General features: G+C 42.0%; 1 long non-coding RNA gene across 1 annotated transcript in view; it reads left to right on the top strand.

Annotated features, from left to right (window-relative positions):
- LOC142469244 (uncharacterized) overlaps positions 1-26,484 on the top strand; it is an 86,224-nt gene extending 59,740 nt beyond the window's left edge. The window contains exon 3 of the long non-coding RNA XR_012788990.1: positions 25,746-26,484. This is a non-coding gene — a long non-coding RNA (uncharacterized LOC142469244). The remainder of the gene's footprint in view (positions 1-25,745) is intronic.
- Positions 26,485-26,857: the final 373 nt, after the last annotated feature.

A 26,857-nucleotide genomic window follows, 5' to 3' on the forward strand; every position in this document is an offset into this window, starting at 1 on the left:
GTCAAAGACTGCACCACCTGTGCAGAAGCGGGGATATCCTGAAAACCTGACCTGTTGGTAGATCTTGAGGACTGGAGTTGGCTACCCCTTAGTTATTCTAACAGTATTTCTGCTGGGAGACAAATATGCATAGCTCTGTGGGTTCTAGAAATTGCACGTGGTTTGACATCCAACAGGAATTACCCTAAATCACAGACATATGCCTAGGATGCATTTACATAACACCCACACCCTTCCATGGCTGAACCATTCTTAATTGGCCTATTTCTGTATGGCTCCATAATATCATATACCTGCATGTAAACATACCTGTGTGTAAACATACCTGCACGTGGTGACTGGCATGTCACAATATGCAGATGTCACACATATCTGGATTACACGGCAGTTCAGGCGTGGGATGCATAGCATGGGCTAACCCAAAATTCTCAAAGACTAACAATATTTCAAATCAGCTGTCAAGTGGACATGAGCTGCTGCTTTAGAATTGAAAAGCACATAAACCAATATAGACTACTAAACTAATACACATCTCTCTCGTGTGTTTGGAAGTCTTGGAGAGAAGAAAAGAACACATGAGACTGAGCTATAAATGGCATTCAATTAATTCCAGAGGGCAGGAATAGGAACAGAATCCTTCCTAATGGTTCCATTAACTCTCAATATTTACAGTAAATCAATGGGAAAACACACAGATGTTAATTGTTGAATAAAGAAATTGTTTAAAGTGGTAAAAGAAAATATTCTGCCAATATTACAACACAGCAACACTGTCATCCCCCAGATTACAGTATGTGCAAAAATATATCTGATGCTGAGGAAGTCATAGATGGGTTCACATGAGAAACACGCTACAATAATAGCATGTGAACTTTTAATAAGTTACATTGGTTTTTGTAATTATAATACAAATCCTGCTAAAAGTGTATAGTTTAACGTTTGACATAATAATAATAACTTTATTTATATCGCGCTTCTCTCCCAATGGGACTCAGCGCTTCACAGTTACAAAAAGGAAAAAAAAAGAAAACATTTAAGCTTATAAACAAGACCAAATACAAGGAAAGATGCAATACAGGATGGGACGGTACTGTAGCTATTAAATACCGGACAGGTTGTGGTTCATTAATTAAAGGCCTGGGTAACAGGTAGGTTGTGAGCCTGTTTCTATAGATTCCCAGAGAGTGGGAGCAGTGTGGCTAAAAGCTCGAGCCCCAAAGGAAGTCACAGAGGTTCTGAGAACTGTTAGGAGTCCTTCACCTGCAGATGGAAGTGAGCGAATGGGAGTGTAGAACTAGAAGCTCTGTCAGATAGGCAGGACCCCGGGCATGTCGGGCTTTGAATGTCAACAAGCCAATCTTGAAATAGATTCCCAATTTTACAGCCAGTGCAGAGAATGGAGAACAGGCGTCATGTATCTGGTTAGTTAACAACATGGCTGCAGCATTCTGCACCAGCTACACGCGGCACAGCTCTGTTTCCAGAAGACCCAGGTAGAGTACATTGCAGTAGTCCAGGTGGGAGGACACAAAGGCATGGACAAGTGTAGCAAGATCCTCTTGGGGGATCAAGTGCTTAATCCTGGCTATGTTCTTTAGGTGGAAGAATGAAGATTTGATCATGGCTAACACCTGATGTTTAAGGGTCACAGTCAAGTACAACACCAAGATTCCACACACGGACAGAGTTTAGCAACTGGGAACTTCCAACCCTAATGCCAGTTGCTTGACCATGCTGCAGTCTTGTTGTCTTCGATGGTGACCATCCACCATGAGCATTTCGGTGTTGTCAGGATTGAACCTCCCCCAACTGGCACTCATCCACTCTAGGAGCTCAGATAAACATCTATTGAAGACTGATAATGGGTCCTTAGTAAATGGTGCAAAGGACAAGGAGAGTCGAGTGTCATCTGCGCGCAGTGGTAACTCGTCCAAGCCGCCTGATTATGTCACCTAGTGGCAGCATGTACACTGAGAATGACATAGGAGGTAGGATAGAACCCTGTGGCACTCCACGTGACAGGGGCATGGGTGAGAATGAGTATACTCCTTAAGATACTCTCTGTGACCTGCCAATGAGAAAAGAGAACTGACCCACCCAGTCCACAGAAATCTTGTAACTAGACATGGCCTGTTCCTTAAATGCCAATAAGCAACGGGAAATCTGCAGACATTATTTTGAAATCGAGGAAATGTCAAATTCTATTGAGAGCTGTTGAAAAATTTATACTATAAACCAGGGGAGCGCAAACTTTTTGTGCTGCGCCCCCTGTCTCTCTGCCCCCGGTTCTCGCGCCCCCGCCTACCTTCATCCGCGTCAGATGACGCTGCGTGGGCGTGTGACGTCAGGTCACATGGTGCCGTGGCGTTGCCATGGCGATGCAACACAGACGGCTGAATCCCGGTAAGTAAACAGTTGCAGGGGCCTCACGTGATCCCCCGACATTTAATTTTAAATGCCTGGGGGTAGAGCGCGGGGCCTCTGCAACTGCCCGCGCCCCCCAGCACAATCTCCCACCCCCCCTGGGGTCGCGCCCCCCACTTTGCGCACCGCTGCTATAAACTATACTATTTATACTGGGGGTCATTTGCCAAAGTATCCCGGCTGCAAAACTGGGACAAATCTAGTGCATAAGTACTGCACACGATTTATCAAAGAAGAAAAAACAATTAATTTCAAAGGGATTGTCTTTCCCGGCTACATGTGGGGCATTGTTTTACATTTCGAATAACATTGATAAATGACCCAGAATACGTCCTGAAATTGTTGTCTGGTCGTTTCATACAAACAGGGTCTGCCTTTACCATACTGATGTTATGATTAAAATGATAGACACAAAGTCAAATAATTTACATGCAGCCACCACCGGGAGTTATTTATTTTGTAATTAATAGACACTATAGAATGTCTGCTAAAAGTGTTTCTATCTACTGAAAACCATATCAGAACCAGCACTGCCAGTGCCACCTTCATACAGGTTGGATAGATCCTGTCTGTCTAGCCATATGTTTCCATTTGTCTGTCTAATTACATGTTGAAGGTATTGCATATTTGTGTATTCCACTTTACTGTTTAATAAGAATCCTTTTTATTATGTAACATTCTGTCCATTAGGATTTCCAGAATGAATGTTGAGCTCCAGTATACATCACTGACAATAAAACATGTTTCCAATACACATACCAAATCCCGCCATTGTACAACACGCAGAAAACATACGTGTACAGCGGGTAACATCTCAAGGAAATATTCTGCCTGGCAGCATGTCAGCTCAATTCCGTATAATTACTCAGGCCATATTTATGAGCACCGAGGACAGATGGGTGTGTGCTATGGGGGAAGTACAATATGATGTGGCATTGAAGGGTGTTCGTTTATATCTACTATCAACACTGCGGCAACAATATTAAGGATCATACATGGGATATTTTGGGGTGTCTCAAGTTAAAAACGCTCATTTACCATCTTGCTGCTGGAAAGCCTACAAGGGTTTACATTGCTCTTCGGGCCCCTGTAGCACTGAGTGTGATGAAAATGAATTGTGACTTACATCATTCTCACTAGTTCAATAAATACATTTTAATTTTCTGATCGAGGTATCTGTGTGTTGTAAAATAATGTACTTTCCAGTAAAAGGGCAGACTACCGTTTACCTATACTATAGATAGATTATCGCATACACATTTCGGGGATGTCATCAAAGCCTTTCTGGCTGGGATGTAAGAAGCTCCGATGCAGGCAGAGGCGTAGCCAGCCATAGGCGGCCCCCGGGATGCAGGCTATCGCAGCACGATCCCACATTCACCTCCTCTGACGGAGTGCTTCTATTCATTATAAATAGCTGCCAATGGTGCGGTTGCTGCATGAATATGAAGATAAACTAACCAAACAGAGAGAAGATGATGACAGCACAGCATCGGATGTAGCCAAAGACATGCCCCAATTAAGGCTTCGGGGCCTACCCTACATATTATAATGTACCGACTTTCGGGTGGAAAAAAGAAAATAACGTGATTTTAGATTTGGAAAATAATGATTTTCCCTAAAGAAATGGATGAGTTCCAATTCTATTCTATATAATCTATTCTGCAAGGTTTTCGGTTGTCATTGAGAAAGATTCATACATTGAGTTTATAGTTACAGTCATAATGTCACATTCCCAATCGCTCAGAAATGGGCTCAACAATAAAAGGAAAAACCCTGATAAATTGCAGCAATAATCACACTGCAGGTGAATTCACAGCAGCGCGGGGTGTGGGATACCTCCAGGGGCTGACCTTCATCTATCGTTTTTTGAGTGGGCTTTGATAATCAAGATGTTTTTATAAGAGATTTTATAAGTAGTCTAACAATGTGGCAAATATAATCCATACCAGATGATCTATTACTTAACCTACGGATATATTGCATGTCATAATTAAAAGGAATAGAAAAGAAGCATACCAGGAACTCCACCAGAGCTGCCAAGGTCAACAAAGGACAGCATCATTTTGAAGCGTAATGTTCTGAAATGAAAACCTTTATAGCTGTAAAATACAGCAACGCAACACGAAATAATGTCCCAGAATCTATGCACATCTCTTCATTGTACAATGTTAGCACGCCCTTGGAATTATTATTGGGAAATGTATTGATACATTGTCTTCTCTACAAACGTGTTTGGACTAAAACCTCCGCTACCTTATGGTTCTCGTGGCCATACTGTAAGTGCTGTGACCGGATTATAATATATTGCAGTATAAGGAAGATGTGCTAATGCTCAGTGTAGAGTTTGCTTTTGCAGGGGGTATAACATGCCCTCTCGCTGTGTCAGTGCAAGCTTTGAACTGGGGGAGACAGGGATTGCTGTGTTAGTATTGCAGTGAGGGGAGAATGTGCCATGTGGTCTGAAACACAGAAAAACAAGTAGCAATGAAACAAAAGACCAATGCAGCATCTTTTCTCTTTACAGACACAGAGACAATATGGGAATGTTGGACTGGGTAGGCTGTATTAACACTGAATCATGACAGATAGGTTTCCTCTACAATTCCTCCCTAGAAGCATATCTCAGAGGCACTGTTTGTGGGTTAATTAAATATGGCTGGCTTGCTAAGGTCATTGCCTTGACAACAATTAAGGATGGAAAGGAGGAGACCCTTGTTACATTAAAAGATGCGATTTACATTAGTTCTCATTTTATCATTCAGCACTTTTTATCAATTAGTCCAAAGTCCCAGGGAAAAGTGTATGAAACGAGCAGGCAATGATTTCAGGAGATGTGTTCTGTGTCATTATTTTCATTATTAATAAATTCATTTGAAGTGTATTTGCCTAAGTAACTGCCTGGGGGATGGGTGGGGAGGTCAATTGTGGGGGTATATATCAAAGTCTTGTAACTTCAAAACCGGGGAAACAAATGCACGTAGGGTGTGTGCAATACATCTTAAAGGAGGTTAAGTTCCACTGTCCATTTGCCTTCTAATTGTTTTTCTTCTTTGTGGGTTATTCATTTATTAAACTTTGATAGTGCCGATCAGGACACTGTTGCACAGACACTCTTTCTGAAGATAATGGAAGTTTCTGTGTGCACTTTAAGAGATGTGTGCTGAGGTATGCAAATGGAGACTGTTTTAAGGTGCAATTATATCTTGGCTTTATTGAGCCTGTTCCTTTATCCAGGCAAATCATACAAAAACAACAAAATAACAAACCCCTGTCCCTTTATAAGGGCTAACTTACTTCCCCAGGCCCTATCTGCAGGAGGGATATTCCCATTACCAGCCTATCACCCCAAAGTCTCAGTTAGTACTTTAAGCAGGTGGCCCTCCATATCAGTCTCTGGCAGGTTCCTCGGTCCTCTGTGTCCAGGAAATATAGGTCTCTGGATGTCTTGATCTAAACACATTTTGTGCTCAAGACAGTGTCTGTGTGCAGGCTTCTCTGCTCTCCTTCTGTCAGCTCAAATGTGAGCTAAGGAATATCTCTCCTGTGTCTCACATCAGGCTTTTTACAGAGCTCTCATTAGTCCAGGTGTAGACTAGTTAATTGAGTGGCTACAATTAACTATCTCTCTGCTGGATTCTCAGAGCTCTGAGGCCGCTTTATTTAAACAGGGATCAGTCCCTGTTACATACTCCAACTGGCACTACCGCAGTTTAATGATTAACGCCCTTCGACTCATCCACTGATAGTAGAAGTCGTTTCTAAGTCGTACAGTACCCTTCACCACTTCTGCTAGGACCAGAACTGTTTATCCATGACTTATTTCCCCCATCCCTCAGGCCCTTCAGCATCAGAACACAAGAAAGAGGATCCAGACGGAGCACAGACTCTCTGAACGGAGAAGTTCCCTATAGCATGCACTCAAAGTCTGTATGGGAGGCGTACCTCACATAAGGGTGTCACATACACAATTTGGCAAGTGATGGGCAGCATTAGTGGTCCAGAATGCATTGCACTGATGATTATAATTTAAAATCAAGGTTTATTTGGTATGCATTAAAATAATGAGGACCAGGCAGTGAGAACAATACAATGGTATTAAACAATATCAGCACAATGTGCTCTGGTTCCCGAAAGGCATTTGCAGAGAAGCATAAACGGCTAATGGGTCAGCACCAGAGTATGACCCCTTGTTCTAGTACCCCTCTTTCTCTGAAAAATACTTTCCCCCTGTACCTTGTCGATACCCCATGGTGATTTTAGCATTTTCTGTCATATCTCTTTTCTTTTTGTTCCAGATTAAGTGCCTCTGTTGTTTGGGACATGGACACACAATGCACTATAGAGGCAAGTTTCTGAATGGTGTCAGCTGGTTCTTGGATGATATATTGAGGTGCAAGTTAATAGGCCAGGAAAGTCGAAACGTTGTGATTTAAACATGGCGTTTCAACACACTAACTTTAAATTGCGCCATTCTGTCTTAGAGAAATCCTGTGACTGGCTGACTTCTTATTTTGGCTGATTATAAAAATATATTTTATTCAAAAATATATATACAAAACGCATACATTTGAAATTCAAATAAAAGTTAACTTCCTGAATTTTGAGTGACGAACATTTTGACAGTTGACTGAGATGACAGTCTCAGGGTATCTCTGACAGCTGTCTAAATGCTGCATGTATGAGAAACCAGTAAAACACAAGTGTGTCCAAGCATAGGACATTGTAGCACTATCGCTAGAGGGGGTTAACTGTGTGGGCTCACCAGGTGTTGCTCCTCCCATTCTGCCTCGTCACCAGTGATGTCATCATGGAAAGCGTGTGCATATATATAGCCACACCCATATCCCAAAGTTCTGTTCAGAGATCTCAAAGTTCAGAGATCTAACTGAGGTTCTTAAATAAGTGCTGTATATAGGTGTTACTAGGTGGCAGCTACCTATGGCAGATCACCCTTTATTATTTTGGAGTTTAGTAATGTGGCCTGTTTTTATTTAATTAGAGGATTGAAGCAAGGTGTCTCCAGAGCGGAGCTGTGTTAATTTCAGCTCCCGGAACCCCCTGCTTCCAGAGATACTTACCTCCGTAGCGGTGCCGGCATCCCTGAGAAGTTTAATTGTCCTGGTCATGCTGCCCAATGGGAAGCCTCCCTGGGTGACGTCACGGCTTTCTATTGGCCTGTGCGACATTTAAAGCCGCCATTATGTTAGGCACACTATTTCCCTGCGTGCATAGATCCCAGCAGCGTTATGGAGGTAAGTATCTCTAGAAGCAGGGGGTGCCCGGAACTGAAATGAACGCAATTCAGCTCCGGAGATCCCATACTTCCATCTTGCAATTAAAAAAAACATTTTTAAAACACAATGTCATCCTGTTCCGCTGCTTTATGCAAGTGCCTGCAGAGAGCATGAGGGGGTTCATGTGTATGGAAGAGGGGTGCAGTACATTTCAATAGGGTTGCTAAATCCGGAACCTGAATGCATGTTGGATCGACGCACTCAATTGGTTGTGGTGCAAAATGGAATTAAAGCAGAATATTACTCTCTCACCCTTTACTACGGGTAACTAAGTAGCTGCTCTGGGTACGACCGGAACTTCCACAGGATGATTCCCTAAAGCCTTCATTTTGCCATGTATTTGTATCTTCATCATCATCACTGTCTATATACTTTGAAGTGTTTCTGGACTGTGTTCAATAAACTCGCTTTTGTTTTATAAAAGTTCCTGGTGCCCTTTTCTATGCCTACTCTGATCCACACCTGGCCAGCACCTACCCCACCCCATCTATATGGCCTGGGAGACTGACCCTATGTGGCACATATGACAGCCTTCAGGAGCCAGGCAGTCACATACTGATTCTCTCTTTATCACATCACACGAGGTTGTAGTTGACTAACAATGTAATCGAATAGAAACAAATGACTCATAACCGCCTTGCTCATTGCACGCCTCTCTGGCAATGAACAAGTCAATGGGAAATACGCGGTGTCTTCGTTACACGTCCAATGAATGGGATGAAGGTGTTTTCATACGGAATTGGAAAGGATGGTAAGGGCATTCTGCAGCTGCCTGTGGGGTCTCCTCTGGTATACAGTATATATCATCTCAAGAAGTGAAATTGAAGGTTCATTCAATCTAGGTTTAGATCAGGATAAACTTGTCTAATTCAAGTCATTCTCTGCTCCCTGCACCTCCCTTCTCATTTCCAATGCCCTGATCTGCAAAGAAACGGAAATGGCTCAGTTAGAAAAAAAGATACATAGTTAATGCATAACTGTGGGTCATACGCAGAGATGTGCAAATGTCCAGGAACGTGTCTCGGGAATATAACTGTGGGTCATACGCAGAGATGTGCAAATGTCCAGGAACGTGTCTCGGGAATATAACTGTGGGTCATACGCAGAGAAGTGCAAATGTCCAGGAACGTGTCTCGGGAATATAACTGTGGGTCATACGCAGAGATGTGCAAATGTCCAGGAACGTGTCCCGAGAATATAACTGTGGGTCATACGCAGAGATGTGCAAATGTCCAGGAACGTGTCTCGGGAATATAACTGTGGGTCATACGCAGAGATGTGCAAATGTCCAGGAACGTGTCCCGGGAATATAACTGTGGGTCATACGCAGAGATGTGCAAATGTCCAGGAACGTGTCTCGGGAATATAACTGTGGGTCATACGCAGAGATGTGCAAATGTCCAGGAACGTGTCTCGGGAATATAACTGTGGGTCATACGCAGAGATGTGCAAATATCCAGGAACATGTCTCGGGAATATAACTGTGGGTCATACGCAGAGATGTGCAAATGTCCAGGAACGTGTCTCGGGAATATAACTGTGGGTCATACGCAGAGATGTGCAAATGTCCAGGAACGTGTCTCGGGAATATAACTGTGGGTCATACGCAGAGATGTGCAAATGTCCAGGAACGTGTCTCGGGAATATAACTGTGGGTCATACGCAGAGATGTGCAAATGTCCAGGAACATGTCTCGGGAATATAACTGTGGGTCATACGCAGAGATGTGCAAATGTTTAGGAACGTGTCTCGGGAATATAACTGTGGGTCATACGCAGAGATGTGCAAATGTCCAGGAACGTGTCTCGGGAATATAACTGTGGGTCATACGCAGAGATTTGCGAATGTCCAGGAACGTATCTCGGGAATATAACTGTGGGTCATACGCAGAGATGTGCAAATGTCCAGGAACGTGTCTCGGGAATATAACTGTGGGTCATACGCAGAGATGTGCAAATGTCCAGGAACGTGTCTCGGGAATATAACTGTGGGTCATACGCAGAGATGTGCAAATGTTTAGGAACGTGTCTCGGGAACATAACTGTGGGTCATACGCAGAGATGTGCAAATGTCCAGGAACGTGTCTCGGGAATATAACTGTGGGTCATACGCAGAGATGTGCAAATGTTTAGGAACGTATCTCGGGAATATAACTGTGGGTCATACGCAGAGATGTGCAAATGTCCAGGAACGTGTCTCGGGAATATAACTGTGGGTCATACGCAGAGATGTGCCAATGTCCAGGAACGTGTCTCGGGAATATAACTGTGGGTCATACGCAGAGATGTGCAAATGTCCAGGAACGTGTCTCGGGAATATAACTGTGGGTCATACGCAGAGATGTGCAAATGTCCAGGAACGTGTCTCGGGAATATAACTGTGGGTCATACGCACAGATGTGCAAATGTCCAGGAACGTGTCTCGGGAATATAACTGTGGGTCATACGCAGAGATGTGCAAATGTCCAGGAACGTGTCTCGGGAATATAACTGTGGGTCATACGCAGAGATGTGCAAATGTCCAGGAACGTGTCCCGGGAATATAACTGTGGGTCATACGCAGAGATGTGCAAATGTCCAGGAACGTGTCTCGGGAATATAACTGTGGGTCATACGCAGAGATGTGCAAATGTCCAGGAACGTGTCTCGGGAATATAACTGTGGGTCATACGCAGAGATGTGCAAATGTCCAGGAACGTGTCTCGGGAATATAACTGTGGGTCATACGCAGAGATGTGCAAATGTCCAGGAACGTGTCTCGGGAATATAACTGTGGGTCATACGCAGAGATGTGCAAATGTCCAGGAACGTGTCCCGGGAATATAACTGTGGGTCATACGCAGAGATGTGCAAATGTCCAGGAACGTGTCTCGGGAATATAACTGTGGGTCATACGCAGAGATGTGCAAATGTCCAGGAACGTGTCTCGGGAATATAACTGTGGGTCATACGCAGAGATGTGCCAATGTCCAGGAACGTGTCTCGGGAATATAACTGTGGGTCATACGCAGAGATGTGCAAATGTTTAGGAACGTGTCTCGGGAATATAACTGTGAGTCATACGCAGAGATGTGCAAATGTCCAGGAACGTGTCTCGGGAATATAACTGTGGGTCATACGCAGAGATGTGCAAATGTTTAGGAACGTGTCTCGGGAATTTCTCTTCAATTTCATATTTTCGAGAATTTGTTTCAGAACAGTTGACACTGCTCGGAAATTCACAAAAGTACACAATTTTCACCAGATTGTACGAAAATGTCGCCGGTTTTACACATTTCAACATAATTTTGTGAAAAATAGCAGTGAATGGTCACATGTGGCCCTTTGGACACTGACCTTTAATGCTTGGCAAACGTTTAGAGATTTTGGACGAAAAAGTTTTGCAAATTATTTTCCATTCATTTCGCCTTCTTCACGAAGCAGTGAAAATTCCTCCAGTCACACAATTCTGTCTATATTGTGTTAGTACCAGACACTGATACATCTTTGCAGATACTATTCCTCTTGTGGAGAGGATTATCAATGCAATGCTAAAGCAAAAGAACATTCATTTCACCGTGAATCTTTAAGGATTAATATATCAGTATACTTTACTCCAGGTTTGCCCTGTGTGCGTCAGCTTTTGAATTTGGGAGTGGCAGTGAGAAGTGTTAGGGAGCAGTTCCATGAAGCACACATCCTATTAAGTAGGGCAAATTCAATTCTGCATTTCACCTTTTACTATTATTAAATAAAGGAAATCGCTGTTCTTAGAGTCCCCGCCTGAGAATCTGTGTCAAATTCAAGATACTGTACGCTTGATTATAATTGGGAAGTTTCAGGCATAAAATGGTGCAGTGCATCGAAAAAGATTTTTTAAACCTCTCCATTAGTCATATACTGTTTACATGCAACAAGAAAACATTTTAAAGTGATGGTACATATAAATCTTGCGTTTTCCGCCCCTTGTGTGTAAAATATTTAAATAAAGGAAATCGTTCTTTTTTTTGTCCTCTGCTGTCAAAAAAATGAATTGTCTGGTCCCTCATAATTACTTTCTTTAAATCACAAGGGGGAATGAAGAAGGCAGGGTAACGTAAATAATAAAACTTGATGATGTCAATCTAGTTTGAGAGATGTAATGCAGGCTCCAAGTATGTAAATTGCTTATCAAGTCATCAATTGATCAATCTCATGATGACAATTAAGGAGATAAGAGAGAATTCTTCATATACACATACCCTCAGATTTATAAAGCTTTGTTACGGGTAACGCACCCAAACAGGCGCCACCTCCCAGTAACTTGAATAAGAGTTAATGCCCGATTGGGTAGGTTAACCCATAATGGAACTTGATGAATAACCCCAACAGTGAAAATATTTCACAACTTCAACAACCCTAGTAACATATATGGAAAGATGCTAATAAATTAAATTGCCACATTATATAGACACACACACACACACACACACACACACACACACACACACACACACACACACACACACACACACACACACACACACACACACACACACACACACACACACACACACACACACCTACTCAGTATATAAATGTATCCTGTATATATCTTTAAATCAGTATCTCGTTACCCTGTATAGGAAGGAAATTTGTATCTCACGTGTCCCTAGTACCTATAAGTATCGCTGCGACATTCGGGTGTTGCCTCTGCGGGGAGCCACTCCTTGTTGGCCTTCCGAGTAACAAAGTGGTTAACGATGGAAATGCCTAAATCCCTTATCTCCTGAGCTGGTTTATAAAAGCCTTTACTGATGCTTTAAAGCGTATATTCCTTTGTTTTTACGAGAGGGGAATTTTTTTGTGCACTCATGAAGTGAGAAAAATCAGTGAAGTGAGCTGCGAATATTGGTGCATCGCAGTGTGACAAATCCTGGTCCATCACAGAGTAATACTGTATCTTATACGTGAACGTTGCATGGTTTGTACCTGAAATCACTGCTGAATTCCATAAAATATTTGTGATGAAAGACATTTCTGTAGGAGAAAGCAGATCGTAATTACTCTCATTATTTATAATACAATATATCCTAAAAAATTGTTCACCTTCGTTCACCCCTATTGTTCCACCGGTCCTTGTTACATTTATCCATTTGTAATCAGCCATATTTAACCTGCTTTATGTGCCAGGGCATATGTAGCATCCAATTAGTAGCCAATCACCTACTGTACCATATGGAGAACTGAGTGATCAAGCTGAAGAATTGTGTCTCGGATGAGGGTTGGGGTGGAACCCTTGTCTGCCTGGATGAAAGGATTAAAATAGACCAGATGTACATATGAATGCTTTTTGATTTTCAAGGGGTGAACATGTGCTTTATTTGTATACATAGTACATCAATTTCATAGGAAAAGGACCCTCTTTATTTCAATTTAGCTTTACACAGAGATGTACAAACATATTTTACACAATTCAGAATATGTCAGGCCTTATAAATGTGTTAGAAAAACCCCTATAACAGTGTGTAACTCCTTAAGGAGAAATCTATGCTTAGTCAATATCAATACAAAGTCTTTAGAAAGGTAGTTCCTATGACACAAATTGGAAGTGTATAGCCCAAATAATCACTAATCCCTCTTAGTCCCATCTCAAGTACTAATCTCCATAGCAGGGGTATAATAGCCATATTAATGCAATAGTGCACTCATGACTTCATCACTCATCAGGTAAGTCTTTTTTTATTACTTGAAGTATCAATTAGGTTACAGAGATAGTGCAGAATTATAAAGCAGCAGAGGCAGACAGACAGACAGGCAGACAGACAGACAGGCAGACAGACAGGCAGACAGGCAGACAGGCAGACAGGCAGACAGGCAGACAGGCAGACAGGCAGACAGGCAGACAGGCAGACAGGCAGACAGACAGGCAGACAGGCAGACAGGCAGACAGACAGGCAGACAGGCAGACAGGCAAACAGGCAGGCAGACAGACAGGCAGACAGAAGTTCAGGCAGACAGGCAGACAGACAGGCAAACAGACAGGCAGACAGAAGTTCAGGCAGACAGGCAGACACAAGTTCAGGCAGACAGGCAGACAGGCAGAAGTTCAGGCAGACAGGCAGACAGACAAAAAGACAGGCATTCAAAAGTGCACCAATCCGATGATAACGAGAAGAAACATATTTAGTGTATAATATGGAATCCAAAGTAAGAATGAGTGTAATATTAAGATATGTGCACATCACGTAAATGCAATATTCTACGAAAGCACCGTCCGGGTTATTTTCGTACAAAATTTCCTATTGACGTCAATGCAGATTTTACTCAAAAAACAGTCTGGACAGCTGCTTCAGAGAATATATAATTGACCCTATAATGTTCTTATAAACATACAGGTAACCCCTTTTGTGGGGTAGGTGCCTGCGACGCGATGAGCTGCAATGCATATCCGCAGAGGCTCTCTCATCCCGGACATTAGGCGATGAGATGTGTCCGTGATTTCCGTGTTTGGGAGGGATGCATATGTCAAGGAGAAGAACGTTCTGATGGTGATATTGTATTTTAAAGCAGTCGCCATTCAGCTGCTTAAACGACTTGATGTCAGACGTAATTTGCAGATTAAATGAGTTACTGGCCTCTCCGCCTTAATAACACATCAGATTAGTAACCACTCAGGGTTTATTTTACCTTTACGAGTATAGGGAAAAAAACGTAAGCTCTTAAAACGAAATATTCTAAGACTAAGGGTTGCCTTTTATTTCCTTTACGGCCTTCCATTTGTCTGTGGCATTAGTAAGATGGCTTTCTGTGCAATGAAAGGCCGGACAGAGAAGGATTCCTGTTGCTTGTCACATAGCAACATGTTGGAAACACCTCTAGCACTAAAGATATTAAATCTGCAGTCTGAATTGGCCCTTTCCAAAGCGGCTTTTGTTTTTAAATCTGATGCGCCATTCAGGAGCTATAAACGTTTTAAATATTAATTGTCCGGGATGTTAAAATGGAGCTCTCCCCAGAGCCCAGTGCTCTCTATAAAGATTACCATGGTAACCTCAGACACTAGGGATTAGGAATATCATCATTTGGAACAATATAAAAAGAGCAGGACACACTCAGGAGGCAAGATAGTAACATTATATGCGATACACAGGCTTTGTGGGGGATAGCTGCATTGAAGGAGCCATTCAACTCCGTTTCAAGTACAATGTCGTTTATACGAAACTCCGCTGGGTTTACACATGTAGGACACATGTTGTACTAGTTGCCTCAATAAGTGGATTTCATTATTACATTTTATAGGCTGCATTGCCTAAAATCCCCACGGTTTCAAAGTATTTTTCTGCTCAAAATAACCTCTGATAAAAGCTCAGGATGGGGCGAATGCCCCGAGGAAATAAGCGAGTTGCGGCAGCGCTGCGCTATATGTTCCCAGAGCAGAATTAATGACATTTTGAATCATTCTGACATATTGTAACATTATCTAAGTGACTATTAATACTAACATTTAAAAATCAGTTTTAAAAGATTAATTTCATTCCATTGCAGTCTGAGGCCATTGATACCAAAGACGTACTGATCGTTGAATGGAATTCTTGCCCTTCCATTATAATATGGGATTTGAGTAACTCCTCACATTGCTCAGTCAGTACGAGCTTCTCTGGACCCGTCATGGATACATGTGGGAAAGAGACTCAGACACATGCACTAAACCTCTGTCAGTGTCAGATTAACCACACGACAAACACAGTGCATAGCACCAGAGAGCTGGGTGACAGTGTTGATGTACAGTTCATGTACGATCATAAACAAACACCATTGGCTGCTGAATTATCCTACCCAAAACTGGGGATGTGAAATATATTGATAGTAGACTTCATAGAAATGGACATTTGATAAGGGCTACTGGGAACTGCCCGTCCTGCCACAAAACCTGACCACCAATTAGCAATGTTATGGCGCCTCCCTGGGGCAGTGACCTGCTTCTTAATCTCTCACTTTATCCTAACACATATGTACTCTTCTGTCACACAATGTTATTATCCTCCCTCCCACGTTGTACAGCACAGCGGAATATGTTGGTGCCATGCAAATAAAAGACACAAACAAGAGATAATAATCTACAGTTTTATGCAGAATAACCTTGAAACTCCATCGGAGTTATTGGTCCGTGGTCCTGATTTATAAAACTTTGGGGAAGGATATTTAACTATTTTCAAAAGATTAAATCAAGACATATGGTGTAAAGAATACAAAGGGTTTCTAAAATAAAGTCCCTTTTCTTGGAAAGGAAACTATAATTGTACATTTACAAATAAATAGAAAGTAGTGCGATTCTGGGTGTGAAAATGAAAAAAGATGCTTCAGAGCCACTAACTCCGGGGAGGCCTCAAGAGCCACCAAAAGCCCGGGTTTTCAGGATATCCCTGCTTCAGCACAGGTGGCTCAATCAGTGGCTCAGTCATTCTGACAGCCATTCTGACTGAGCCACTGATTGAGCCACCTGTGCTGAAGCAGGGATATCCTTAAACCCGACCTGTTGGTGGCCCTTGATGACTGGAGCTGGCCGCCCTGCACTAGTAGAACACACTTCAAACCTCTTGCTGTCTCACACAGGCAACACAATAACCATTTCTGTCTCCATTGTCTGTTGGAATTAAAACATAAATAATGCCTGTATATTTATTTATTTATAAAATGTTTTACTAGGAAGTAATACCCTGAGAGTTACCTCTCGTTTTCACGTATATCCTGGGCATAGAAGTAAGGTGACAAATAATACATGGTTACAAATATAGTTACATAAGTGAGCAGGGTTATACATTATATACAAGACATTGCGTGCACAGTTAGAGATAATATATATTATAGGCGAATGTAACAGTTACAGACCAGATTAACATGTGAGACAGCCTTAGTTTGAAAGAACTTAGACTGGTGGCGGCTGTGAGAGTCTCGAGTAGGTTGTTCCAGTTTTGGGGTGCACGGTAAGAGGAGAGGCGGACGGATACTTTGCTGAACCTTGGGTCCAGTCTTTTGGGGTCAGATCTCAGATGATAAGTGCTGTGTGTGGTATAGGAAACCTCTTGTGGTTTCCTATACATTTAGAAGACACAGCTCCCAAAGCAACACGCCATGAAGTGTAATTCACATTTAGATTGCAGCATTTGTTTTAATGTATTCATCTAAATATTTTAAATTACCAGTTGTATCGTTTTAAAAGACACAACATGGTCTATTTAGTGTGTTAAATTTTAGTTTTACTATGAATTATTTCAAAAATAATTCTCTACTCTGCCAGCCATTATTCCGTCAGTAACAGGACTATGTGCGGGCGGATAGAGATGTTTCTTTAATTAGATAGTAGCATTTACTATCCAAACTTTGCACAAGGAGAACCCCTTAGTTCTGTGCAGAGCTCATAGCAGCAGTGGGACTGTTCTGACCTTGACTTCCCTCCTCTGCAGTTATTTCCCCCACGGAGGAATTTCGGTTCCCATTATAGGCACGCTGGGTCAAAGCCCTGCCATAGTAACAATGAGTGTCCACTTAGTCTTAGCATGACAAAGCGATAGGGGCATCCAATTGATGAACTGACCGTCTGGACAGATGAGATGGGATGGGATGAACAATAAAAGGGGTGGAATAGGCAGTGTGTTACTGTTTACAATGAAACCACTTGACCAGCTGAAAAGCAGCCATGTTACGACCTCTCTATTAAGGTTTTATGGAAACGAGGAGATCATTCTTTTGTGACCACTTCATAAAATTGTTACCAGCAATTTAAAACCAATTAGAAAGTCATAAACTACAGTGATACTCACAGTTCATTAAGCAGTCACAAAGGAACATTATCCCAATATCTCCGTCCTAGTAACACAGACATTTCTAAAACCTGTCACTGGGAAATCATCATCAAGAAATCATTTCAAAATCAATAAGAAAATATGTTTCCTAATCCAGAGATTCGCTGTGCAGCGCATGGATTATGTACGCAGTGTGTTTTATTTCAAACAGAAATACGTGGGTAGTTTTCACTTCAATTAAATAATATCGTTTTTCATTTAAAATGATAATTAATTGTCAGTAGCAAAGTTAAATGACACTGAATACAGCGGTGTATGAATCGAAGAGAAGACAGCATCATTGTGCTACTGTATTACTGTCATTACTGTACATTACTATCTATTCTCCCTTAGTGAGACCGCACCTTGAATATACGGAGTATAGTTTTGGGCATCGCTCAATAAAAAGACATAGAACTGGAAAAAGCGCAGAGCCACCAAATGAATAAAGGGGATACAAGGCCTGACTTCTACGTTACAAGGAAAGGCTACCCAGCTTACATTAGAAGAGAGGGGTTATGATAACTATTTACAAATATATTCATGGTCAATACAAGGAGCTTTCAAAGAGGAAAGTAAAAGGGATTGTCCGATGCACAAATCCTAAATAAGAAGCAGTGAGTGTGGCAGAAAAACGTCCACAGCCCCAAAGATGTATTTCAGCAGCGGACCTCGCGGGCCAGGCCCCGGAAATCCAGGGGGAACCTCCGGAAATCTGTGATGTCACAGTGTATCGGCGGAATCTCAATATGACAGCAACGCGTTTCGCATGTATGTATCATCAGGGGGTTACTTCCACTGAGAGTGGATTTAACATCGTGGCGAGCTCCTATTGGCCCAAGCAGCACACGTGTGGTACTAGGTGGCGAGCAGATTTTTTTTGTTCGGCGAGTAGATTTTTTGGTGATTTGTCGACCACTGTATATATGTATATATATATATAATTGGTTTCATAATTATATGGTATGATAGGGGGAAGCTGCGGCTCAATTCCCGGTGTCGGCTCCTTGTGACCTTGGGCAAGTCACTTTATCTCCCTGTGCCTCAGGGACTGTAACATTCCTATGTGCTGCGTTCTGTAATTGTGACGCGCTTTGAGTCCCATTGGGAGAAAGGCGCTATATGGAATAAAGTTAATATTATTATTAATAAATGTAAATCCAAAACCAATACACTTTCTAAAGCACAATATAAAATGGCAGTAAAACAGTCTACATTGGAGACCTTTGCAGCAGTGAAGAGGTTAATGCGAAGCACTTAAGCGCTACACAGAAGATGTAAATATAAAAGGAAATGGTCCGTACAGACATAGCAAAGTTACAGATCGCGGTTCCACGGCCGCGACGACGGCGTCCGGATGGATTAACACTGTGGGGGATTCGATCCAAAAGTGTGGGCCCCCAGCGGCGCGATAGCGGCAATCATGGTCCCGGCGCTGCGGCCGTTTGCTTTCTCGTGTATTAAGTCTTGCTATATCTGTATATATGCACTTTATTTGCATCTCGTAGAAACGGCGATTCGCATTATAAAGGAAAACGTGGCTCCATCGCACTGCGTCCACAGGAGGGGAAAACATATATTGCTTTGAAAGTGGTATTTACACCCACAGTAAAATAAAAATGTTGTCAAAAAGATAAATAAAGGAGGCGAGTGAAGGCGGAAACCATAATAATAGACAAAAACAGAGCTTTAAATGATATTTTGAGTGTGCTATATAATTTGTATCATACACACAAACATCACCTGCCGGAAAAGAAAAGATGTATTATTCTTACAAGATATTGTTAGCTTCATTGCAGTTTTTATAGTTTTTGCAGTTTTCCGTTTTTATGGTATTTTTATCTGAAAATATTAAAAAAAATACATTTTGCTGTTTTAATATTGTGAACTGTATATATTTTTTATATTTGCACATTAAAGATGTTTCCACAATAATTACAACAAGCAGGATACAAGCAGGGATAGTCTGTCCAAACAGCAGGTCTCAAAGCAGGGTGCCTGTGATGTGATGTCCAGAGTGTTGGTACATGCGGCAGTCTGTAGGGACTAAATAAATAAATATATATATATATTTATTTTCCCTCCCTGATGAAGTCATTGAGATTATTCTCATAAACGCTTTATGTTCTAGCTGTTTGTGAGTGCGCATTTTATATTGTCCCAGCCCTATATAAATTGCTGAAACTTTAATACACGAGGAGCGAGCCTGTTTTCTTTTTGTTCTTCCATATATATGGATATATGGATTTTTAGACCTGCTAAGGAACAGGTGATTGTTATTATGTCCTGATATGTAAAACCATAGAATTCAAAGAGGGTGTACTTTCTTTTTCACACCACGGTATATATCGCATGTCTGCCCCACAAGCGCCTCACTCCAAGTTCCTGTATAAATGTATTCTTTCATTTGGTGGCCATTAAAAGGGGCCCTGTGTATTTTAGCCTTAGGTTTGGTGAATGTCTAACATATCCTTTTAACAGGTATCCATGTAAGTGGCTTCCCTGAGAAGCTGGTACTTTTAGCAAGAAAGGAAAGATGTATTGTCTTTATTCTCTCTCTAGTACAAAGATAAACTCTGTTTCTTTTCAGCAGCTCTTAATTAGCAAGTGATTGCAGACAGTGCTAAGAACTCGCACATTAGAAAGAAAGCCAGTCCTTTGGATCGGAGAGGGCTTCTTTCATCTGTATTGGGCCGGTTTACCTGTTGGTACCCTAGGATGTTTTCTCTGGGAACAAAGGAAAATTAAAAACAAAAATATTCCCTATAAACTCAGGTGAGTAGAACTGTAATAGAAGAGAAAAAATTCTGAAAGATAACACGCTCACTGCTGGTTTAACACGCTCTGTGCTGGTTTAACACGCTCACTGCTGGTTTAACACTGCTCAGTCTGGTTTAACAAGCTCAGTGCTGGTTTAACACGGCTCAGTGCTGGTTTAACACACTCAGTGCTGCTTTAACACGCTTAGTGCTGGTTTAACACGCTCAGTGCTGGTTTAACACGCTCAGTGCCGGTTTAACACGCTCAGTGCCGGTTTAACACGCTCAGTGCCGGTTTAACACGCTCATTGCCGGTTTAACACGCTCAGTGCCGGTTTAACACGCTCAGTGCCGGTTTAACACGCTCAGTGCTGGTTTAACACGGCTCAGTGCTGGTTTAACATGCTCAGTGCTAGTTTAACATGGCTCAGTGCTGGTTTAACACGGCTCAGTCTGGTTTAACAAGCTCAGAGCTGGTTTAACACGGCTCAGTACTGGTTTAACACACTCAGTGCTGGTTTAACATGCTCAGTGCTGGTTTAACACGCTCAGTGCTGGTTTAACATGCTCAGTGCTGGTTTAACACGCTCAGTGCTGGTTTAACACGGGTCAATGCTGGTTTAACACGCTCAGTGCTGGTTTAACACGCTCAGTGCTGGTTTAACATGCTCAGTGCTGGTTTATCAGTGCTGGTTTAACACGCTCAGTGCTGGTTTACATGTCACATTCTGATAGTATTAGGAAACAGACGTTTGCACACACATACTATCACGTGATGGATCCGATTCTGTATCTGAGACCGTCATTGTATATATTTATAATATTTATAATAGGTTAAAGGGCTAATAAAATAGTGTTCCTGATCATAATTTATAAACCAGTTAAACAATGGGGCAAAGATTTCAGGACCTAATTTTTTTAATATTGCTACAATATTTATTATTTTAAAATAAATGTTTTTGGTTTTTTTTTTAAAAGTGGAAGTGTGATTTTGGAAATCAAAACGTAATGAGCTCCTGGGAACGTAAATAAAGAGGTGGCATGAGATAACCCCAATCACCATTTCCACTGCGTAGCCCCTATTTATTAACATCATACAGCATTTCTCTATTCCAGTTCCGACGCGGCTCTCAATAATAATAATAATAATAATAATGATAATAGATATGAAAATACTTTTCTGCAGTTAAACCTCTTAAGACCTTCAGTGTGAAACGGGCCTTCCAGGCTGAGTCAGATTAAGGCTTTAGTTAGCCCTACACAAGGCCCCAGTTTGGGGCCTCTTATAACACCTCACCAAGGGGCACACAGAGACACACACACGCACATGCACACGCACACACACAGTGTGATTGACAGGCTCCTCACTGCCAAATGAATTGATTGTGTGCCGCCAATCCCTAGGCAGGTGCCTAGTTTGCCTGTCCATTAATCCAGACCTGCTTTGGCACAGAAAGAGTTAATATAGGTTTATTACCTGACAGGCGCACAATGTAAGCAGTCCTTCACAACCCCCCCCCCCCCCAATAACCACATTCCCTGTTTGAATACTTAATCTGAGCTATACTAAGCAAGCTGACTATGAGGTTTAAATGCACACGTTAAAAAAGTCTAGATGTATTAAAGCTGCAGTTCAAGCAATATCCTACATGTGTGTTTTCATAATAAATCAGTTCTGTACTGTGAGAAAATACTTGTAACATTTAACAACAAAATACATTGTTAATGTTTCTAATGTAGGAAGCATTTCCAAAGTGACAGCCCCCCCTCCCCTTCAGATAGGCTCTGGCTCTTCAGCCCCACCCTCTCTAACAGTGAACCAACTGTATCTAGTAACTGCCCAGTCAATTATATTCCAGGACTACATTGCCCAGAATGCTGTGCAAGAACTGAATTAAATAACCCGGAGCAAGCGATCGATTACAGGAGAACAGATCAATCTGCAGTTTAGCTAATCACTTGTCACTGTGCAGATTGTATTGATGCACGTATTGAATGGGAATATATATAGATATATATGTTTTTTAATTTTTTAAACTGCAGCTTTAACCCCCACACTGAGAATGAGAAATAAACAGACATGATAACATGGAGGAATTACATACAAAAATACATACAGAGGATTGTCATACTGCTTCGCCAGAGCATCCCCTTGTGGTAGCAAAGAGTAATGCAAGACAGAAAACAAACTTGATTCATGCAGGGAGAATTGGGAGGGATTTAATATTGCATTTATATATTGACATCGAAGAATACAACTAGAGTTGCCAGGTGTCCAGTATTTAACTGTACTGTCCTCTACTTGGACACTGTGTCCAGTAAAAAATGAGAGGTGACAGTGGACATTTATGTGTCCGGTATTACGTCTCTGGAGATGTAGGTGTCCATTTTTACTTCTCTGGACATGTGTGTCCGGTTTTACCTCTCTGGACATGTAGCAGGGCTGTTGCTAGGGGGCTGGGCAGCTTCCTCCATTCTGATTGGAGCCAATCAGGAGGAGGTGTTAGGACCCCAGCATGGGGGTAAGGAGAGGAGAAAACAGCATGGAGCAGTGACGGGGGTGTATGAAAAGAAAACCCAGGGAAAACATTTTTATTTTAAAGTAAAGCATCCAGATGTATTGACAACAAGAGTGGTCAGCAACGCATTGCAGAGCAAATCAAAATGTAGTGATACCTGGGACTGTAAATAACACAATCTCGGCACTCCTCCATACCCTATACACACTCGCCCTCTCCATACCCTATACACTCGCCCTCTCCATACCCTATACACACTTGCCCTCTCCATACCCTATACACACTCGCCCTCTCCATACCCTATACACACTTGCCCTCTCCATACCCTATACACACTCGCCCTCTCCATACCCTATACACACTCGCCCTCTCCATACCCTATACACACTTGCCCTCTCCATACCCTATACACACTTGCCCTCTCCATACCCTATACACACTCGCCCTCTCCATACCCTATACACACTCGCCCTCTCCATACCCTATACACACTCGCCCTCTCCATACCCTATACACACTTGCCCTCTCCATACCCTATACACACTCGCCCTCTCCATACCCTATACACACTCGCCCTCTCCATACCCTATACACACTCGCCCTCTCCATACCCTATACACACTCGCCCTCTCCATACCCTATACACACTCGCCCTCTCCATACCCTATACACACTCGCCCTCTCCATACCCTATACACACTTGCCCTCTCCATACCCTATACACACTCGCCCTCTCCATACCCTATACACACTCGCCCTCTCCATACCCTATACACACTCGCCCTCTCCATACCCTATACACACTTGCCCTCTCCATACCCTATACACACTCGCCCTCTCCATACCCTATACACACTTGCCCTCTCCATACCCTATACACACTCGCCCTCTCCATACCCTATACACACTCGCCCTCTCCATACCCTATACACACTCGCCCTCTCCATACCCTATACACAGTCGCCCTCTCCATACCCTATACACACTCGCCCTCTCCATACCCTATACACACTCGCCCTCAAACACTCGTCAGGCCCCTATTTGTTGACATCATTCACAAAGTGTTGGGCAGAGCAATGTGTGGCTTGCCTCTCTGCTAGTAAACAAGTTAATTATTGTGGGTGCATTATAAGCTGTGTCTTTAATACGTACATTCTTTGCTCAGCAAAGTCATCTACACAATACAAATGCAATAAATATTTGGGTGGATTCCTCCCCTGGTTCACTTTGGGTTTCATATCCATAGTTTTATAGAACATTATGGAACTAGAGAGAGTGCAGAGAAGAGCCACCAAATGAATAAAGGGGATGGACAATCTAACTTATGAGGAGAGGCTAGCTAAATTAGATTTATTTACTTTAGAAAAGAGGCGTCTAAGAGGGGTTATGATAACTATATACAAATATATTCGGGGACAATACAAGGAGCTTTCAAAAGAACTATTCATCCCACGGGCAATACAAAGGACTCGGGGGTATCCCTTAAGGTTGGAGGAAAGAAAATTTCACCAGCAACAAAGGAAAGGGTTCTTTACAGTAAGGGCAGTTACAGTGTGGAATTCATTACCCATGAAGACTGTGATGGCAGATACAATAGATTTGTTCAAAAAAAGGTTGGACATCTTTTTAGATGGGAAAGGTATACAGGGATATACCAAATAAGTATACATGGGAAGGATGTTGATCCAGGGATTAATCCGATTGCCAATTCTAGGAGTCAGGAAGGAATTAATTTTTTCCCTTAATGGTGTTTTTTGTTTGCCTTCCTCTGGATCAATAAGGAAGTATAGATATAGGATAAAGTATCTGTTGTTTAAATTTAGCATAGGTTGAACTTGATGGACGTACGTCTTTTTTCAACCTCATCTACTATGTAACTATGTAATATAGTTTGTATGGTGTAGCTGGGCTGTAAAGATATTGCTGAAAGTGGCTCCCTCCCAAGTAAAAACCGAAGAGAACAATCTATTGTATCCTCTGATGAGGGAATCATACTACGCTGGTATCTTTACTAGTCCAATATGCAGTCATGTGATAAATACTCGGTTACTGCTCTTGATCGCCATTTTTACTCCGATAACAAATAATCTTGCGTTTTTACTGGAACGTGGTTGTGCGAAACGCATCAATCTGTCTAAATTGTGTCATTTTTATTGCTAGAATGATGACAATTTTCTTCGTTCTATTACAAATCCGCTGATTGTCTGTGTGGACAAATTTGCCGATGTCCAGTTGATTTTATTCACATCGAAATCAAACTGTACACATGTGCGGTAAACGCCACGCCCATTACAGATGTAAATGATCGTGTGGTTTCACGTATAGCAGAGAAAATGTGCAATGAGATGAGCAGAGCCTCGTGGATATAGCTATATCTTTCCCATTGTTCCTGGATTTGTCACCATGCCTCGTTTAACAATGACTGAATCTGCAACACAAAAAATACCCATCACACAAACATGTGGATTTACAGGAGCTACACAAACCCCTAGCGACATGAAAGCCCCTGACACCACACACCAGCGCTGCCCGCCAGCACCTCCCTGCATTTCTTCTCCTGGGTGTTTGTGCAAAGCTCGTGTTCTTTTCTTTCATCCCTCCTCCGTTCTCTGTTCCTGTTCTATCTCACGTTACCCTGGGCGAGGTTTTTTTTTTTAATGCTGTTATATTATTTTGTGTCTAAGTCCTATGATGTTTGGACGTGTGCTATCTGCACGGCTATTTCTTACCATTAGGAAAACAGAGTTGGAAAAAATCCATACAACACACAGTGATGCCTTTGTGTGTCTGTCTCATCTCCCCAGTGCTCTAATTTGCCTTTCACAATAAATTTGCCTTTATGGGGTTGCATTGGAATTTTAACCCCCTTTTTGTTTTTTTGCTACAATGGGCTTGGGAATGGAAATCTCATTATTTCAATGTTTTATCTCTTTGCTATTTGCAGAGCGCAAAAATATGTGGAATCGTCAAACACTTTCCTGCATCACATCTCAGCCCCTTCCAGCACTAAAACGGTTAAATAACGAGGCAACAAAAGATGGAGAGAAGAGAATGACTGAGCCCGCCTCGGCGCATGTGAATGGAGCGCCGGCCAGTGATTTCTCTCTGAGTGATGCAAGTCGCATCTGATGGGCTGCATGTCACGCTGCTACCATTGCACCTCCTGAATTAATTGCATTGTCATGTGATCTCTAAGCAGCAAACACACGCAGGGTTTGTGCTGAAGGAGAACAGAGCAACAGATTTTGTATCGTGACACGGTTCGCGTGCAGGATTTCTCTGAGCTGGGTTCTGAGAGATTCTCAGTCTGATGATATTTGCATTGAAAACTGATGACAGCGTAAACAAGATGTGTAGCAGAATTGCCGTTCAGTGCTGGTTCTAGGTGTTAACAAAAAAATGAATGTGTAAGGGCCCAATTCCTTGAAGCTGGCACCAAAAATACTTATGTCTTTGTGCAGGTTGCATTAACATTCCCTCTTTCTTTTTTTTTTTTTTTTTTGTAACTTAGATTTTATTGCATTTTTCCAAACAAGTGATACAGAATACAGTATACATTACATTCATTTGTAGTGTTAATCTCCGCTATAGACAGTACCGTATGTCAGCTCGTGAGACATATCCCGGTTTTTCGGGCCCTACTCGACCGGATTGTTTTGGGTGGACTAGCAATAAAGATAATAACATAATTCCCATAGTACGATTAATTCAAATTGACAAACACAAAATCAATAAAGAAAAAAAAAATAAAGAAAAATAAATAAATAAATAAAAAAATAAATAAAGGAATAAATAAAAAAACATTCCCTCTTTCAACCTGGCTATACACTTAGTGACGTTGTGAAATTATTCAACAGCTTTCTGATATGTAGAAATATGAATACTACATTATAATAACATACACACACAGGCTTTGGTGGGCCTGGGACAATTAAGACAGAGGACCCCCCCAAATAATAAATGCAAAATAAATCTAGTTTCTACCGGAACCCCCCTCTCTTTATCTTACACTTCCCCCACCACTCACATTCCTCGCTCTCTCACCCCCTCTATTTC

Source organism: Ascaphus truei, chromosome 18 (genome assembly GCF_040206685.1).
Source record: "Ascaphus truei isolate aAscTru1 chromosome 18, aAscTru1.hap1, whole genome shotgun sequence".
Lineage (NCBI taxonomy): Eukaryota > Metazoa > Chordata > Amphibia > Anura > Ascaphidae > Ascaphus > Ascaphus truei.